At 41.7% G+C, this 12,149-nt stretch overlaps 1 protein-coding gene across 7 annotated transcripts in view; it reads right to left on the bottom strand.

Moving 5' to 3' along the window:
• The window catches only part of TRIO (trio Rho guanine nucleotide exchange factor), an 830,868-nt gene that overhangs the window by 210,913 nt on the left and 607,806 nt on the right, over positions 1-12,149 (bottom strand). The window lies entirely within an intron of this gene.

Here is a 12,149-nt window from a genome sequence, read left to right as displayed (position 1 = left end):
CGATTACTGCAACTCCATCTTTCTAAGCCTAACAAAGAAAAATCTTCTCAGACTTCAGCGGATTCAGAACACCGCAGCTAAATTAATCTTCGCAAAAGGCAAATTTGACCACGTCTCCCCGCTTCTGTCTAAGCTTCACTGGCTCCCAGTCTTCCTCAGGGTTCGCTACAAATGCGCTTGTCTTACCTTCAAATCTCTTCACGGCATCCTCCCTCCCCTCTTCCCACTATCTTGGCTCTCAAGCACTCACTCCTCCAGATCCACTCAGAAATTCAAACTATCCTTCCCTTCTCTAATTGGCATCTCCCATACAGGAAAACACGGTACTTCCCTCCTCTTCAGGATCACTGAGTTGTGGAACAGCTTTACGGCCCATCTTCGGAGTTCGACCTCCCTCCAACATTTCAGAAAACATCTGAAAACCTGGCTTTTCACCAAAATGTAACCACTTCCTCCCTCTCCACTATTCTATGTACCTCCTCCGTCCTCCTCCGTCCTTGTTCACTTCACCTCTCCCTCCTTCCATTGTAGTTCCTCTTCTTTATTTTTAATCCCTGTAAACCGTGTCGAGCTCCACTTCCGTGGAGATGACGCGGTATATAAACTTAAGGTTTAGTTTAGTTTAGTTTAGTTTGAAGAACACTGTTTTGGGCCTGATGCATGTGCTGGCCCTGTGGACTGGCAGGAAATTTCTGTGGACCGGCACTGGTCCATGGACCAGTGGTTGAAGAACACTGTTCTAGAACAGTGTTCTTCAACCTTTTGACACCTATGGACCGGTGAAAATAAAATAATTATTTTGTGGACTGGCAGTTGAAGAACAGTTGACTGGGCTAAGTCATGAGCCAGACCCCACCCATCTCCACCCAATCTCTGCCCCAGACCCAGCCCCCATAATAGTACTAATTGTAACACCATTTTTCCAATTCATTTTTCATATATATATATATATATATACACACACACACACACACAATATAACCGTATTAACAACACATAATTGTTAACCACAAAATTAAAATACACAAAACACACTGTATGCTTCTCAATATTCATTCCTACCAGAACACAGATAACCCCATGCAAATACGGGACCAAAAACTATTGAACTAAGGCCAGTCATAGGCAAACTTGCATGGCATGTATATGCCCTTTTGGCTCAGGATGGGCTGGGGAGGGCTTCAATAGCTAGGAGGGTATAGATGGTCTGGAGTGAGATTTGACAGAGACTGACAGTTGGAACCCTAGTACTGGGTAGAGCTTTGGATTCTTACCCAGAAATAGCTAAGAAGAAAAAAATTAAAAAATCTAAATTGAATCAAGTTGGGCAGACTGGATGGACCATTTGGGTCTTTATCTGCCGTCATCTACTATGTTACCTTGTTAAAAGTACTAATCTATACAAACCCTAAGATGCAAGACTCTGCATGAAGTACAACCCCAGAGGAAAATAAATAAATGCATTTCTTCCTGAACAGACAGCAGATGTAAATCAATCACTAAACTAAAAAATAAAATCATTCCCCCTACTGTTGTTGTCTCCCTCCCTCCATGCTGTGCCTTGCCTTCTGGCCTGCTCCCGCGTGCCCGTTTTATGCCCCCCTCCCCCTGGTGTTATCTTTGGGCTGGCTCCCTTATCCTCAGTGCTGCAGTGCACAAAGCCGTGGGCAGCGGCTCCTCGCGTGTCCCGCACCTCATCTGGCAGCCTTTCCTCTGACGTTGTGGACTGGCAGCTGAAGAACACTGTTCTAGAATATAGGTATTAAAATGGAAGAAAGGAGAGGATTGCGTCTTTAGACCTCTCCCTGCAAGTGGTTTGCAGGACTTTCCTCAATGTTTGATGTCTGGAATTTTTTCATCACTAGCCCAAAAGAAGTGGCAAGAGACTAAGCTCCTCAAACCTTTGCTTTTCAAGACAAGACTATGGCATAAAAATGACCACTTTACAACTCCTGAATTGAAGTCACAGTTTTTGGATCTAATATTTTGGTGAAGGAGTAAAGATTTCTCAAATCCTTGCAAGATAGCCTTTTGATCCTAATGGGAAAAGTAGTCTCCCAAGTCCTCTGAGAGGCAAACTTCCACTCATGCAAAAGACATACGAGAGAGATTCCTACATACCAAGAACTACAGTCAAACTAGGAGAATGTGGTAGGAAAGATGCAGAAATATTCCCTATCTTATCGCATGCCACAAGCTTCATTTCAAGCACACCTTACGTTGCTTATACATGTCACATCATATGAACTCTAGAAGAAGCTTTCTTTGGAATGCTGCAGGTGAATATTAGCAGCCATTCAACTCAAAAGGCAAATCCCTCTGTTTTCACATCTATCTTGCCGTGTTTACACAGCTCCATTCAGTCACACAATGCAATGACACATTGGGCTCCTTTTATTAAGCTGCGCTAGTGGTTTTAGCATGCGCTAGACGCCAACGCCAGCTTTGAGCTGGCGTTAGTTCTTGGCGCGTAGCATGGGGTTAGCGCACCTTAGTAAAAGTGGGGGGATAATTTTATCAGCATGACAACAATAAGGTTATCATCTTACAAATAATGTAAAAATTCAGTCTATGATTCAAGTTAATTGTCTATATTAGCGATAGATGGGGGATGAGGTTGGGGGAAAAGATGGACCCTAAAAATAGGCAGATGACTTTTGCACAGTAAGGTGCCTCCTAGAAAGCAAATGTTTGCTGTTTGGGAATTTCAATTGGTTTTCATTTTCATATTCAGTGCTACATTTAGTAGACTCATGAACGTCATCTAAAATGTCATTTGGATATGGTCTGCAGCCAATTTTTGATGTCAGAAAAATAAGTGGCTGGAAGAAGGGAAGCTCATAACAATCCATTCTGCTTCTGAAGACTGGTCCTGTCGATCTCTCTCAACAGCTGTATCCTGCTGCTATTTGGGTTTTTCTTTTGGTCTGGACCTCACAGATGTGAAAGGCAGTCTGCATTTGGGATCATGCAGAATGGACCAACAGATGTGACTGTTCAAGGGGACGTGATTACAAAAAGGGGAGACGTTTTTTTGGCAGAAGCCACAGACAGATTCCCAAAAGAATTCTGTATAATCCCAAATGCACATATTGTGGGATGGAAAGATTTCAAATTCATTTCATCTCTCTCAATTCTACATTTTCAAAGTAAGCTAAATCGTAAGTCATACAAATCGCTCTCACTGTGTACATTCTCTCTTTTTTTATTTTAATTCTAACTTTATGATGTTCTCTCTGCCTTCCTACTTGAGATAATTATATAGAGTGAAACAAGTCTTCTTGTAAAGGAAACCTCATTTGAAGATACTCTGCCCATGAATTCATGCCACTGCAGGGCTTCTCTTCCCCTTCTGAAGTATTAGCACACCTCCTCCACCATGTGGCTTTCTGTTATTGGCCCCAGATAAGAGACCTGAACCTGTTTTCTGCAAGCCCTTTCAAAGAGCTCCCAGCAAAACACCAGGGCCAGTTCCATACATTTAAATGGTAAACCGCCTAACGCAAAAGAAACTCGACCATATTTTCAGTGTTGCAGTACACCAAAAGCTTTATTCTTAACAACCCAATACAAGCTGGAAAGAATTATACAAAAGGGGTTGAGAAATTATTTTGTCAGGTTGGAAGCAAAATAACTCTGAAAATGTAACAAAATTGGAAGATAGCTGGTGGCGAGGGAGGAAGTAGAACCGTTGGATGATGGAGACAGAAAGGGAGTGATAAAGGAGGAAAAAGAGGTAGCTGATAGGTTAAACAAGTTCTTCTTGTCAGTCTTCACAAGCGATGACACATCCATTGTACCAGAACCCGAAGAGATCTTTAATGGAGACCAAGAAGAAAAACTGTCGACAACAGAGGTGAGCCATGAGGATGTCCTCCAACAGATAGATAGATTAAAAAGCGACAAATCACCAGGCCCTGACGGAATCCACCCAAGGGTACTAAAAGAATTAAGAAATGAAATAGCGGAAATATTCCAACGAGTTTGCAACCTATCCTTGAAAACTGGCGAGATCCCGGAGGATTGGAAGATAGCAAATGTTACACCTATCTTTAAAAAGGGATCGAGAGGAGACCCGGGAAACTACAGGCCGGTAAGTTTGACATCGGTTCCGGGCAAGATGGTAGAAGTACTGATAAAGGACAGCATCTGTGAGCACATCGAAAAAAATGGACTAATGAAAGCGAGCCAATATGGCTTCTGCAAAGGAAGATCATGCCAAACAAACTTACTGTATTTCTTTGAGGGGGTAAACATCCAGTTGGACAAAGGGGAACCCGTAGACATCATTTATCTCGACTTCCCCAAAAGGCCTTTGACAAGGTACCCCATGAGCGGCTACTTAGGAAGCTGTGGAACCACGGGGTGGAAGGGGACGTACACAGATGGGTTAAACACTGGTTGGCAGGCAGGAAGCAAAGGGTTGGAGTGAAGGGCCACTACTCGGACTGGAGGAGGGTCATGAGCGGAGTTCCGCAGGGGTTAATACTCGGACCGCTGCTGTTCAATGTATTTATTAATGACCTAGAAACGGGGATGAAGTGTGAAGTTATAAAATTTGCGGATGACACTAAACTCTGTAGCAGGGTTAGAACTGTGGAAGAATGTGAGGACCTACAAAGGGACCTGAACAAACTGGAGGAGTGGGCGAATAAATGGCAGATGAACTTCAATGTAGGGAAATGCAAGGTCATGCATATAGGGAAAAAGAACCCGATGTTCAGCTACCAAATGGGGGGATTAGTACTAGAGGGAAGTAACCTTGAAAAAGACTTGGGTGTGCTGGTGGACACAATATTACATTACATTACATTAGTGATTTCTATTCCGCTTGTGCCTTGCGGTTCTAAGCGGATTACAAGTTAGAAGACTGGACATTTCCAGTAGCATTGCAGTACATATAATCAAGAATGCGTTAAGTTACAATTGTTGTTCTGGACTTTTCCAGGATAAATTGGTAGTATATAGTAGATAGTGTTAGGTTATTTAGGCGAATAGAGATAATATTGTCCGGATTCTGTTGTTTAGACGAGTAGAGATAATACTGTCCGGATTCGGGTGTTGCTGGTGGTGGTGTTTGGGTAGTCATGAGAGTATTTTCTAATACTTTTGTGAGGTTATGATGATGGGAAGTGTTTTTTGAAGAGATGAGTTTTGATTTCTTTTCGGAATGCTTTAATGTCTATTGATTTGGTCAGTAGATTGGTGATGGTAGTATCGATCTTTGCTGCTTGTGTCGCTAAAAGGCTGTCATATAGTTTCTTTCGTCGTGTTCCTTTGAGAGGGGGGTGAGTGAATAGGCTCTGGGTTCTCCTTAATCTGTGTGAGAGGTTACGGTGTAGTCTGTTGTTTAGGTAGCTGGGTGCTGTTCCATGTATTACTTTGTATAGTAGACAGTAGAATTTGAACTGGGATCTTGCTTTTATTGGTAGCCAGTGTGAGTCTAAGTATGCTTTGCTGATGTGGTCATATTTGCCTAATGAGTAGATGATTCTGAGGGCTGTGTTCTGAACTGTCTGTAATTGTTTTATCATGTAATTAGGGCATGATAGGTATAGGCTGTTACAGTAATCTACAATACTCAGTACTAGGGATTGTACTAATATCTTGTATTGATCTTTGTTGAAGTCAACGGCACAATGCGCAGCAGCCTCAAAGAAGGCAAACAGAATGTTGGGTATTATTAAGAAGGGTATTACAACCAGAACGAAGGAAGTCATCATGCCGCTGTATCGTGCGATGGTGCGACCGCATCTGGAATACTGTGTCCAATATTGGTCACCGTACCTAAAGAAGGACATGGAGGTACTTGAGAGGGTTCAGAGAAGAACGACAAGAATGATAAAAGGTATGGAAAACCTTTCATACACAGAGAGGCTAGGAAGGCTGGGGCTCTTCACCCTGGAGAAGTGGAGACTCAGAGGAGACATGATAGAGACTTACAAGATCATGAAGGGCATAGAGAAGGTGGAAAGGGACAGATTCATCAGCCTATTGGGAACTACAAGAACAAGGGGGCACGCGGATAAATTGAAAGGGGACAGGTTTAGAACCAATGCTAGGAAATTTTTCTTCTCTCAGAGGGTGGTGGACACTTGGAATGCGCTTCCGGAGGATGTGATAGAATAGAGTACATTAAGGGGATTCAAAGAGGGATTGGACAAGCTCCTGAAGGATACGGGGATTGAGGGATATAGATAGAGGTAGAGATAGGATCATGAAAGGGTATAGATAGAAGAATAATGGGTATTGAAAGGTTTTAGACAAAGGATCACTTACAGGTCATGGACCTGATGGGTCGCCGCGGGAGCGGACTGCTGGGGGCGATGGACCCCTGGTCTGACCCAGCAGAGGCAACTTCTTATGTTCTTAACCCGTTCTGGGCTCCTGGGGAGGATGGGCTATAAAACTGTTATTGTTAGGTGCCATCGACTCATGCTCGAGTCCAAGCGACTTGATGAATTGTGGATCTAAAAAGAAATCAGCTTTCTGCTATAACACTAACTAAACAAATATAGAATTTGAAAATGGACCAGATCTGATTGCGTTCCAAATAAATAATTGAACCCCTCAAAAAAAAGTCCAATATGTTTCTATGGGAGCTGCTATTGCATTTCTGCAGCATAGAAACTTACATATAATTAAGCATAGCAGATAGGGAATTTCTCTCTGTTCTCTACTGCTTCCCCTCAAAAGCCTCTAAGCAAGTGCCCCATCACCTCACAAATTATCCCCAATTCCCCCTGCAAATGTTTCACCATCCCACAAACTGCACCATTCTCCAAGCCTCCCTAAATACCCCATTCCCAAAAATGCTCTGCCACCTAAAAGTATCCCCTCCTAAAATGTCTTGCAAATACATCCCTACCTGCAATGGCCTGCCCATCCCAAAAACAATCCCCATAATTTGGACAACACCCCGAAATTGCACCCACCCCACAAAACTAATTCTTACCCCCAAATAGCTCCACACAGCACACACACCTAGGATTATAAATAGACAGTTCCTCTTCTACAACATGCTGAATTAGTAATCAGATGTACTGCATATAGTCAAATATAAACCAAGATTTTGGCGCCAACAAAATGGCCCAAAAATGAGGATCTTGGTTTATATTCAAGCCACTACCTAACCACTGGTGCTGCTGTCCTCTCTTCAATCCCCAATGAACACCATCAGTTCTGTAGTCACACGCCTATCTCCTACCAAAGAACACCGGTATCGCTATCCTACCATCCACAAAATGACCCGCGCTTTTGTCTTCCATGCGCGCTCCCATCAACGCTGTAGTTACACGTCTACCCCACAGAAGAACCCCAGTACCGCTATCCTATCCAGGGTTGTGGAGTCGGTAGATAAATGTTCCGACTCAGACTCCTCAGTTTTTTGTACTTCAGACTCCGACTCCAGGTACCCAAAATTTCCTCCGACTCCACAGCACTGGTTAATTTTCAGATCGTTAAAATGGAATGTCAAGTTGAGAGAAATAAGCATTTTTGACACCACCTTCTTTTTGCTTTTAATCAAGGTTCTAAGGCCGCAGAAGCTGCTCGCAACATTTGTGCTGTGTATATAGTGGGTGCTATAGCTGAAAGAATCGCTCGTGATTGGTATGCCAAGTTAAAAAATGGAGTCGGTAGATAAATGTTCCGACTCTGACTCCTCAGTTTTTTGTACTTCTGACTCCGACTCCAACTCCACGTACCCGAAATTTCCTCCGACTCCACAGCCCTGATCCTATCACACCCAAAATGACCCATGCCGTTGCCTTCCATGCGCATCCGCAACAGTGCTGTAGTCATAGGCCCCCCCCCCAAGAATATTGATGCTGTTATCCTGCCACCCCTAAGATGACCCATTCCATTGCCCTCCATGCACAACCGCCCCAGCCGACACTGTGCTTACCCATCAGCTGTTGAAGAAAAGAGCTGCTGCATGTGGCCCACAAGCCAGAACACCACCTAGCAAAAGTCTGCCTGTTCAGCAGTGGAGGGGAGACCCCCATTTTTGGACCATTTATTTGGTCCAAAAATCTCAGTTTATATTAGAGTATATACGGTAAGCAGTGGATTTCCCTAAGCCAGTGATGGCTAACCTTTTTGAGCCCGAGTGCCCAAACTGCCGCACAAAACCAAAGAATTTCCTCAAAGTGCCAGCACGTCAATTAAACCTTAATAACAAGATTTTAGTATCTAAAAACTCTTTATAAAGTTGCCTGAACTATGTAACATAATTTTTAAAGGTTGGAATCTTTGTATTGTCAGAGAATCAATTTGATTCACAATCCTTTGGTTTTCATTTCAATTTATAATGTTTTAATGATTTCATTCAATTTAATGAATTTAGGAAGAATTTGATTCAGTTACACAATATATTTTAAATGTATTATTCACATAACATGTCAAATGTATGCTGAGTAAAAAAAAAGATAAACTTCTTAAAACTGTTAACTGTGTCAAGACTCGGTGTGCATTCCCAAAGAGTCTATACATGTTTTTTTGTAAAATTTACAATCAAATTAGAAAATAGTTAAATCATTACATTTCTAATAATATGATGTAAAGAAAACAAAAGAGCTTTCAATTAAACCAACCGTTTTTATTGGAAATTCCAGATTGGAATACAACAGGGCCATGTAAAGTCCCTTTTTTAAATAACATCTTTAAATAATTAAATAACATATTAAATAACATATTTAAATAAAATATTAAATAACATAATTAAATAACATAATTAAATAAAATATTAAATAACATATTTAAATAACTTAGAAAGTGTCTTAACTGCAAACTGAAAACACTGCTTCATGTAAACATATGCATTGGGCATGCTCTGAAAAAAATTAATGTGATTTTTGTTGTTGCATGCATGCTGATAACTTGTCAATCCTTGGCTCATAGTTCGTTAATTTCAGAGCAACACATGCAGCACTCATGTCATCCGTTAATCTGTTTCTAGCATCAGATTTTATATGATTCAAAGCCGAAAACAGCTGCTCACAAGCATAGGATGACCCAAACAAAGTAAGAAGAGCAATCCCAAGTGCTTTCATGGACTTAAAATTGTCTGGCAGAGAATTCCACGCTTTTAGGATTTCATTTTCAGAACTGCTAGCAGTGATTTCATTTGTCACCCTTTCACACTCAATAAGTTCAAGAGCCGCACGTAGGTCATTGAATTTACTTTTCCAGATAGAGCTTTCTTGAAATTCCAGTAGCTCCATTTCCAAATTTTGAATATCCAACCACTGTAAGCAGGAAAGATCAAGATCTTCAAATGTGGACTTTTCTGGGGAAGTTATAAATGAAAGGGTTGTCTCCATCTTACGGAACTGAGAAAATCTTTTACTAAAATTCTCCTTTGCTTCGGCTACAATGGTGGAATATGCTTTGTGGATTTCCTGGTGTTTTTTATGACTGTCCACAAATGTTGTAGAATTATCCAAATGTATTTTTAGGTTGGGAAAATATTTTAGCTGTCCACTCTCAAGGTCTTTTTCAAAAACATGCAATTTTCTCTCAAAAGCTTTGATGTCACTAAACATGCTTTCTGCTGTTTTTCCCATGCCTTGTAATTTTTTGTTTAGTACATTAAAGTGGTTAATAAAATCTGTAAAGAACATGAGGTTGGTAAGCCAGGCCATGTTGGTGAGTTGAGGATAGTCTTCCCCCTTTTCGTTCATAAATAGCCTAAGTTCTTCCAAGCAGGCCACAAATCTCTCTAACACTCGTCCTCTGCTCAGCCACCGGACATTATTGTACATCAGTAAAGTGTTATATTGTGCCTGAACCTCATCAAGAAGGGCTTGAAATTGTCGAAAATTAAGAGCACGCGCCATGATGAAGTTCACCATTTTTGTTACATCTTTGAGGATATCGTCAAGTTTTTTGCTGCTTTCTTTGGCGCAGAGAGCCTCTTGATGTATTATGCAGTGAAATTGAATCAGTGGATGTTTTGCTTCCTTAGCAAAGAAATGAATGAATCCTGATGTTGTCCCCACCATGCTAGGTGCTCCATCGCTAGTAACTGAAACTACTTTTTCTGGACTTATGTCTAGTGATGAAAAAGCCTCCATCACAGCATTGTGGATATCTATCCCTTGTGTTCTTCCAGGCAAAGACAGCAGTTTTACCAGCTCTTCTCTCATGATGTCACCAGTAGCATAACGCAAAATGAGCGCTAGTCTTGCATGGTTAGTAATATCTGTACTTTCATCCAAGCAAATGGAGTAGAAGGGTGCTTTTTGTAAGTCGCAAATAAGGTGTTGACTAACATCAGCAGCCATTCGCAGAACCCTATCTTTTGCAGTATTTCTGCTTAGCGACATCTCAGAGATGCGCTGCACAATTTTATCCTTGTTTTGGAAATCATGGAAGAGTGAATTACTCCCAGCCAAAATTGCCTTTTTGATAAAATCTCCATTAGAGAGGGGCTTACCATGTTTTGCCATGCACAGTGAAATTTGAAAGCTGGCAACTGTAAGATGATTAGTTTTTGAAAGATAGTTGCTAAAACTAAGAGACTGGGAGTGATATTTCTTTAATTTTCCTACAAGGAACTCTTTTCTTTGAGCTAAACCAAGTTCAGCAACACTGTTATGGTTGGTCTCAAAGTGACGTTTGACACTTGATGTGCGAGACACAACACTTTCATTACACATAATACACAATGCTTTCCCACTGCGTTCAATGACTCCATATGTACTCTGCCAAGGCCTCTTGGAATGGTCTTCCACTATCTGTTTTTGCTTTTTTTGCTGTACTCATTTTCTTTGTTCAAGACTTCAAGTCTACAAAAAGATAAAATTTGTATAATAAAAAAAATCAAATGAAGTGCTGTATACAAATCCGTCCCCATAAAAAAATATGTGATTGGGGAATTTTACTAATTGTAGACATCCGTTTTGGTCAAAAAATATACTGTCCGGGTGAAAACCGGACTTGTGCTACCTGAGTGTATGGGAAAAGGACTTTTATTTTTCATTATTGGAGCCTTTGTTATTTTATTATGATGTTTACAAAAGCACTGTGAAGGGCCACATATACACTTTACTGTTTTTTGCTATATTGAGTTTTCCATAAGGTACAGCGCAGAGGATTAGTGTGTTGGTTGTTCACAGAGAGCCCAGCCCTCCTCTCAGCTTACTGAACTTCTCTATGCAATCATCATAAGCAGCTTTTTTATTTCCTCGAATTTAGCATGTCCCCCATGGAAGATACAGAGGTTTTTACAGAGGAGCACATTATTAGACACATTAACTTCCCCCCATATCCTCACCTCTCTAGCATTGGGAGCACTAGGAACTGTTCCTGATTGTGGAGTCACACTACAGCCTCACTGAGTTCCTGTGACAGACTCAGTGTGAAGCTTCTCTTCCTCCCCCCACTTCCCCCTCACACACTGCCTGGCTCATAGGATACTAAGGGGAAGACAGGCAGGCTAAACATCCACTCACAGGACTGCAGCCAGCACAGGAGGATGGGCCGCGGCCCACCGGTACAATGCCTGGTCCTCCCAATGGCCAGTCCGGCCCTGTTGCCAGGTGAGCTGCAAAGCAGACACCGGCACACTCGCCTCCCGCCGCGCCGCATATCTTAATTGCGGACTAGAGAGTTGCGCGGGGACAGAAATCCCACCCGTCCCCACCTGTCCCCGCCAAAGTCTCACCCGTTCCCACCCGTCCCCGTGAGGAATCCCTCCATCCCCGCCCGTCCCTATAAACTTCAGAAATAGTTATTTCATTTAATTATGCTACTGAATTAAAGGCTCTGGTAGAAACCCATTTACAAATAAGCAAAAAGACTTTATTAATTTGGAAATATTAATTGGGAAGAATACACACTTTGTAAACGGGTTTCTACCAGAGCCTCTTTTGTTTATAAATTTTTATCAATACAACTAATATACTACTTTATCCTGAAGCAAAAAAAAAAGAAAAAAAGAAATAGAATTCTTTTCCTACCTTTGTTTCCTGGTTTCTGCTTTCCTTATGTTCTCATTCAGTTCCCTCCATCCACTGTCTCTCTTCCTTCTGCGTCTTCCATTTGCTCTGTTACTGTGCCTCTCCCTTTCTCCCCCCTTCCAAATTGGTCTGGCACCCATCTTCTTCCCTCCGCTCCCCCCATAGTCTGGCATCTCTGTCTTCTTC

This window comes from Geotrypetes seraphini, chromosome 2 (assembly GCF_902459505.1).
Source record: "Geotrypetes seraphini chromosome 2, aGeoSer1.1, whole genome shotgun sequence".
Lineage (NCBI taxonomy): Eukaryota > Metazoa > Chordata > Amphibia > Gymnophiona > Dermophiidae > Geotrypetes > Geotrypetes seraphini.
The sequence above is the reverse complement of the archived record's forward strand: the minus strand, read 5'-3'. Positions and strand labels throughout refer to the sequence as shown.